The 7,557-nt window shown below is 39.6% G+C and overlaps 1 pseudogene; it reads left to right on the forward strand.

The window, feature by feature from the left end:
• Positions 1 to 3,385: 3,385 nt before the first annotated feature.
• On the forward strand, positions 3,386 to 5,731 carry LOC147433262 (uncharacterized; annotated as a pseudogene).
• Positions 5,732 to 7,557: the final 1,826 nt, after the last annotated feature.

Consider the following 7,557-nt stretch of genomic DNA (forward strand, 5'->3'; position numbering starts at 1 on the left):
TCCAAGCCAACTATCAAATCTTCAAAGCTCTAGAAAAAAGGCCAAACAAAAGACACATTAAAACCCTTTATCCTCAAGGCATTTAAAGGAGACTCTTCAAACAAAAACCAAAAAATTTAGAAGCTCCCTTTATGCATCCAACACAAGCTTCAAGAAGATCGAAGGCAACCTTGTCAAACTTTGAAATTCAAAGATCTCACGAAGGGCTCTCTCCCACAAGAAAAAGTCTACAAGCACAAATCTTCAAGGGTAATTTCTTGTGCATATCGTTCAAGAGATCCAAGTGGAGGGAATTTTCAAAACATCACCAATCAAAGCAAAGAGCACTACTTCTTTGTGAAGAGGAGCTTCACTTCAGCGAAGAGGAGCTTCACAAAAGGATCTTTGTGCTTTCATTGATCTCTCTCTCTCTCTCTCTCTCTCTCTCTTTCTCTCTCTCTCTAACTCTCTCTCTCTCTCATTAAACTTCAACTTTCACATCCAAGCACAACAATTCTGTAATGGATTGGAGTGTTATGCTAATTGTCTCCTGGATTGGGTATGTATGTTGTCTGTGCTCCTATATTGGAGTGTTGTCTTTATTCATCAAGTTGTAGCCCAAAGTTCAAGGGAGGATTCCTCTTGTATTGACATCCTTAGTGGATAAAGAATCTTCCATGTATTCCTCCTAGTCCAAACCTCAAGGGGAGGATTGTAAGGTGTGAGCTTTGTCCTAGAGTCCTAAAGTGTGAGTCAAGGAGAGAAGAGTGGAATTATCTCACATGCAGCGGTGCAAGGATGTAGAGCTACTTAAAACTCATTTCATGAATGAATAAACACAACTCTGTTTTTCAATACATCTCCCTTGTTTATGGTGAGCTTGTGATGGCTTAGCAAAGACTCAAGACCGTGTTTATGAGTCCAAGTTAATTGGTCTTGGAACCTAATTTGCTTGAATGATAATCTAGCCAACACACACTCACTTGTGTGCATGATGTTTATCTTTCATCCACCCTAGCTAGAACGATCCCGTTCTCATCAAGTGCCCATGAAGTAGGTAGGGGATTACTATGAAGGGAAGGAGGGAAACACTACCCTTCCAATATAATACAATGATGTGACAAACATGGCTATTTTAGATAGTGGAGTAGGCATTGTCATAGCAACCAAAGCTGTCTTGAAAGCCTAGGGAAAGCCAATAATCAGGCAAACGAGGATGAAATTGCAATTGGCAGATGGAAATATAGAGAAACTAATAGGATTACTAGAGAATGTGATAGTCAATTCCTGTGGAATCAATTACCGACACACTTTTTCCATTGTAGATTACGAACAGAAACTCAACCATAAAATCATATTGGGAAATCGTTCATGAGATAGATACAATTAATCCAAGATTGATGATTATGATTATCTCTACCTGAAACAAGTAGGGGCAATTACTCAAGTAAACTTGAAAGACCATTCTTACAAGGATTTCCTAAGGACACTTATACAAGAATTGGATTCTAAAACCTCAGCAGAGACTAAACTGCCGTCATAGATACACAAAGACACTCCAAGCTGGATGTGTGGGGCTTCTAAATTCAGTAGTTTACAAAGGGAAGACTGCGTTTTAGATAGAGAAGTGAATGATGCAAGTTACATACCTGAACCATTTCCTAAACAATTGTTCGAACCTTTTGAGTGGACCCAAATCCTTGCCACAATCGATGTGTATGTTAATGAATCTACATCTACACATTTTTTTGATGCAGAGGGCTATGATATAGTCCCAATCCAGGTGGTATTTATTGAAATGATCGAGGAGCAACATGTCTTCTTTGATCACTACTATGATGCCACAGATGAGTTGGAAGAAGAAAAAATTACAATGGAGGAATCAGACTAAAAAAAAAGAGCACATTGTCAGGAGTTTTGAAGGATTTTTTTTCTACTCTTCTTTCATGGCTAAAGAATGGAGATCATATGTAACTATCCGATAGCTCCTCATTTTAGCTTGACAGATTGCATGCATCTGTGTGGATAATGTTAATGCCTCGGAAGGTATTCCATGAATTTCTCCCCTATGGATCTCTGATCTCCTTGCTGCAAGAGCTTTCACCAATTGTGCTGATAGAGTCTGCCCTTCGGTTATGTATCTGTTGAGTGCACATTTCTCGTTGATAATGGATGCCATATTAGGATTTTGTTGGATAAGTTGATGAGCCCAATAATCCTTGGAACTAAAACATAATTGGGTACATTAGTGGTCGACTAATGCTCTAAGGGGAGGAATTTATAAACCTCAGCTTCTATGAAAAGAAGGTGACAGTTATCGAAAAGAAAAAATGGTCGTTGGCTTGAGACGGACGTTTTCTTTTTACGAAAGGGGAGCTGGTGGCAAGCAGGTGAGAGAGGCCATGAGTCGTAACCAGACAGGGTGACCAGCTGTGATCACAAACGCGGAGGATGTTCCTTGAACTGGCAAGAAACCCACCTCGGGTAGCCAGCTGAAGAGGGTGGCCGACCTTCAAGTGAGAGGGGTGCCAAGAGCAAGGGGGAGAAGCATCGGGAGCAGAAGGAGATAACATTGAGTGGGCTGGAGAGAGGTCGACGTTGGGAAATCCAAGAGCATGTTGAAAGGCAGCTCAGAATGCTACAGAAGAAAGGGCTTTCCATGTTGTGTCCATCCAGTTGAGAACGCCATTCACTGGGAAGGGAGCAAGTTGTGGGACTGCCAATTCAAGAGAGTGTGTGGGAGCCAGCAGTGTGGCCTGGAAAAAGTACAGAGCGGGGCCACCAATATATCAAAAGGGAGTCTGCGGGGAAAAGCCAGAATCTAAAATCAGAGAGGCGTGCCATACTACAAGGTTTTTTTTTCCCTCTCGTCGAAAGCGCTAACGAAGTGACTGCTCTTCTGGCAAGCTCGTGTATGCACGAGAACTAGGATTTCCTTCTGTATACATAGTCGCCAGATAGGCTCGAATTGTTTTGTCTGTTCATATATGCTTTGTTTGTTTGCGTTATGGAGTTCTTCCTTGGCCCATGTCTATGTAATATTGGTTAGTTTTTTATCATGGCGATCATGGGCCTGCAATCTCTTTCCTATTCGAGCAGGTTCAGAGGACCGGGCTTCAAAACAAAGAAGACAAGAGGAGGTTGTGGCCATGTCGAGAGCCATCAAGGCCGACTTTTGGCAGCAGTCTTCATCTAGCGTTCGGGGCTTGAAGGGGATCTGGTAATTGTGTTTGCGGGTGTCTGGGAAGCTAGGTTTGGTACTCCGAACTAGCAGAGAGGCCAAGCTATAGAGGTTTTTTGTCTTGGCTTTTCTCTCCCATGTTTTTGGTGCCCGCCACTGAGGATCTGTTGATTCGAGCACCATCTGTTGGCAAGTGATGAGCAAATAAAGTTGCATAGATGATTATCCTCGATGACATGCTCATCAGAATGAATGATAGGATGGGAAAATTGTGGCTGCAAGATCTTAAAGACCTGGATATGCATTATTGGAGGTTTCACAGTCTGAAGCAGGAGATGGAAGTGATCAAGAATGTAGTCCTTGATGCGAAAACGGAAACGTTTTTGTTTATTTGCACCTTGCTTGGTCTTTTAGGTGTGGAAGCTGCATGCATGGAATTCTCAGATTTAAAGAGTATGCTTGCTTTTCTCAAGCAGGAGAGGAAGATAAGTGATGCAAGGCAATCAAATGTACATGTGAGAGATGCACATGATAGATCCACTCTGGAAGAGTTGGATTGCTGTATGGATGATGAGGTACCGTCTTCCTTGAACAGGGATGGTCCAATTTTAGATGATGAAGCTGATAATAATCAGCCCATGTACAGTGTTTTTAATGAGGCTATATCGTCAGAAGAAAATGCTCTTGCTGTGGGTTGTGAAATTGAATGTTGTACAAAGTTTTTTGTCGAGAAATTATCTAAAAACCTGATGCAGAATAAGAGGTATGCTGATGAGGATGACAATCTTGAATGGGGTTTTTAGGTGCTGAAGCAAACATGGATAACGACATACATGTTTGTGTTGATGAAGGTATGATGCATCTGGATTTTGAAATGCGCACTAAGGCTGACAGTTTTGCACGTCCTGTTGATTTTGTTGATGAAGAGACAACAATAGGAGAGTTTCTGGCTGCTTTGGAAGATCAGGATGATGGGTTAGAAGGTGCATGCATCCAAAGTGAGGCTTTACAGGTGCCCAATAAAAGCATTGTTTTGGTTTATACTATGTCAAAAGTGGCCAACTCCAATGCATGCAAGCGGTTTTGTTTTGGTGTTGATGGTGGTGACTCTAGCTTGTTTTGACGAGCCCACAATTGAAATGGTCGCATGTATGACCCTCAAAGTCCAAAAGGCCAAAGCAAGGATAGAGTTCTTGAGGCTTCAGCAACGATATAGTAACGAATTGTATGAAACTTTGCAAACATGTACCTTGTTGATGTTTTCTTACATTCTCAACTCAGTCTTAGTCGTGTGTGCATGGTTGAAGATCAGGAATGAATGTTTTTGCGAGTTACAAGGAGTAAAATGCACATCAAGTGCACGAAATGGGCAGTATGAAGGAAGAGATTGAGAAACTCAAAGAGGCTGAGTTAATCTAGGAAATAGAACACACTGATTGGGTATCACCAATTGTTGTGGTGCCTAAATAAAATGTCAAACTTAAAAGTGTGTAAATCTCAAAAAGGTGAATTTCATCACTATACGAGATAACTGTCCTCTTCCTATCACAGATCTTATGCTAGAACGAGTAGCTGGCAAAGAAGCTTATAGATTTTTGGATGGATTTTCTAGTTACAACCAATTGACTATATATCCCAAAGACCAACTTAAGACGGCTTTTGCCATGGAATGAGAAATGTTTGCTTATCAAGTCATATCTTTTGGTTTGACCAATGTACCGGTAACATTTCGGAGGCTAATGAGCCATGCTTTTAAGGAATATATGTGGAATTTCTTGGAAGTATACATGAATGATCTTTGTGTACACTCCATAAAATGAGAGAGTCACTTTGAACATTTACGACATGTCTTTGAGAAATGCTGTCTATACAGGATTTACTTAAATTCAAAAAAACACATTTTTATGGTTAGACAAGGCAAAATCCTTGGGCACATTGTATCAAAAAATGGTATTGCCACAGACATGGAAAAGGTGGCATTGATTACTAAAATGGCTAAATCAGCATCAGTCAAAGAAGTTCAGGCATTTATGGGACATTGTGATTATTGTCGTAGATTTATCTACATGTATGCAATAATTGCTAAACCCATTTATAGCCTTATCACTCATTTTGAATGGACCAACAAATGTGAGGAATCATTCCAGAAGCTTAAGTAAGCTTTGATCACAACACCAATATTGAAAGCTCAAGACTGGAATAAAGTGTTACATGTGCATGTCGATGCTTCAAGTTTTGCTATTAGTTGTATCCTAGCTTAGTCAAGAGAGGAGCCATGGATTTTCCTATCTCCTATGCTAGTCGACAATTAAACCTGGTGGAAAAGAACTACACAGCCACACTGAAAGAGAAGGTCTTGGTATGATATACTTAGTCAAGAAATTTTGAAACTACTTGTTAGCTAACAAGTTTTGTCTTTTTTGTTGACCATGAAGCCTTACTCTATTTGGTGAGAAAATCATGTATTACAAGGAGGATAGTGAGATAGTTCATCATCTTACTTGAATTTGACTTCACAGTGGTTGTCAAAAATGTCACCACACACCAAAGTGCAGGTCATTTGTTAAGACTCACCATAGGGAAAGCACCTAAAGGAGTAGACAATGATCTACCAGATGCGTATCTATTCTCTATGGAAATGGTTGCAAGATGGTCAAAAGGTCTTGTACCCTTAATGACCATAGAATAAGTAGATTCCCAAATACCAATCCCTATTACACCACAATAGATTGAGCAATCTTTCCTATATCAATTGCTAGCTGGAAGGTTGTATCGCAAAAACAAGGATGGAATCTCGCTTTTGTGCATTAATCCTAAGGAGAAAAAAACCTACTTAAGTCAATCTCATAACACAACAGTAGGTGTGCATTGCATGAGATCAAACCTTACAACAATTGACTTGGCTAGGAGTTTATTGGCCTACCATGAAAAGAGACGTTCATCATTATGCGAGTGATTTCTCTCAATGTAAAGAAAGAGATGCGATATCCATGTCACATTATTTCAAATTTTAGGGACACCATAGTGGAGTAGATACCTAGTATAATATCTAACTAAGAGAATATTCCTTGAAGACATGAGTAAAAGACGAAGAAGGACAATAGAGACTGAAGTAGCCAACTATACAATGATTGGGAATCATCTCTATTGATGAGGGAAAGACCAACATCCTAAATTGTGTTCCAATGAAGAGGAATATCTTCTTGTCTTGGAATAAGCACACGCAAGTCTAGGAAGGGGTCACTTCTTTCATGAAATCACAGCCAAAGCTATATTGATGGCGGGTATCTAGTGGCCAACCTTATTTGCCGATGCGAAAGAATTTGTTCGACAATGCGATGCATGTCAACAAGAAAAAATGATGACAAGAATTGATACCATGCTACTGTGACCTATGATGGAAGTACGCGTATTTCCTAAGTGGGATACAACCACTTTCATATAAAATTGAGGTGCAATATATTAATGTGGCCACAAATTACTTGACCAAATGGGCTGAGGCACGAGCCAGGAGAAAGAACGATGCTCAAACTATTGATGTGTTGGTGTATGAATGCATATTTACTAGGTATGGACTTTCTATTGAGTTTGTAAGTGATCTTCAATCGCATTTTCTCAATGAGGTGATAGAACACTTGCTAGATGAGTTCATGGTAATCTATAACAAATCTACACCCTATCATCCTCAAGCAAATGGCATTAGAAAAAATTTGGACTCTCAAAAGGGTTCTATAAGGAGGTTTGACTTTTTCTCTCTTATCCAAAATGGACAACCCAGTGAAGTACATAAACACTTTGTCAAAACTCTATGAACCAACATATTATTGAAAAGATCTTAAAGTAAGTAGGTTCTAAATCCCCAAACTCCGACAAATTTGGAGTTGATTCGTAGAATTTATGGACTCCGCATCAAGCTGGAATATGGGGAGAGATTCCATTTATAAGACAGAGTTGTCACATCAAAAAATGAAATCCTTTAGAATATAAGGAATCTGATGGCATATATATCAATGGATAGATCTCGATGAGTACATTCTAAAACCAAAATGTCAAACAAGTTTTGATTTCATTTTACCGTGCGCTTGTTTTGGACAAGAGGGAGAAAGTCAAAGTCCTTATAAAGCCCATTATAGGGCCCATTTGAGAGTCCAAAATTTCTCTAATTTCAAGTAGAATATACAAAGAAAATCATTAGGGAAAATTTGAACTCTCAAAGGGGCCCTATAAGGACTTTGACTTTCTCTCTCTTGTCCAAAACGGACCCATGGTAAATTTTTTACAAATGAAATCAAAACTTGCTGGACCTTTGGATTTAGAATGTACTCATTGAGATCTATCCATTAATATATAGCATGCCATCAGATTCCTTATATTTTAGAAGATTTCATTTTTTGACG

Source organism: Adiantum capillus-veneris, chromosome 20, assembly GCF_014529385.1.
Source record: "Adiantum capillus-veneris isolate H3 chromosome 20, ASM1452938v2, whole genome shotgun sequence".
NCBI classification, from domain to species: Eukaryota; Viridiplantae; Streptophyta; class Polypodiopsida; order Polypodiales; family Pteridaceae; genus Adiantum; species Adiantum capillus-veneris.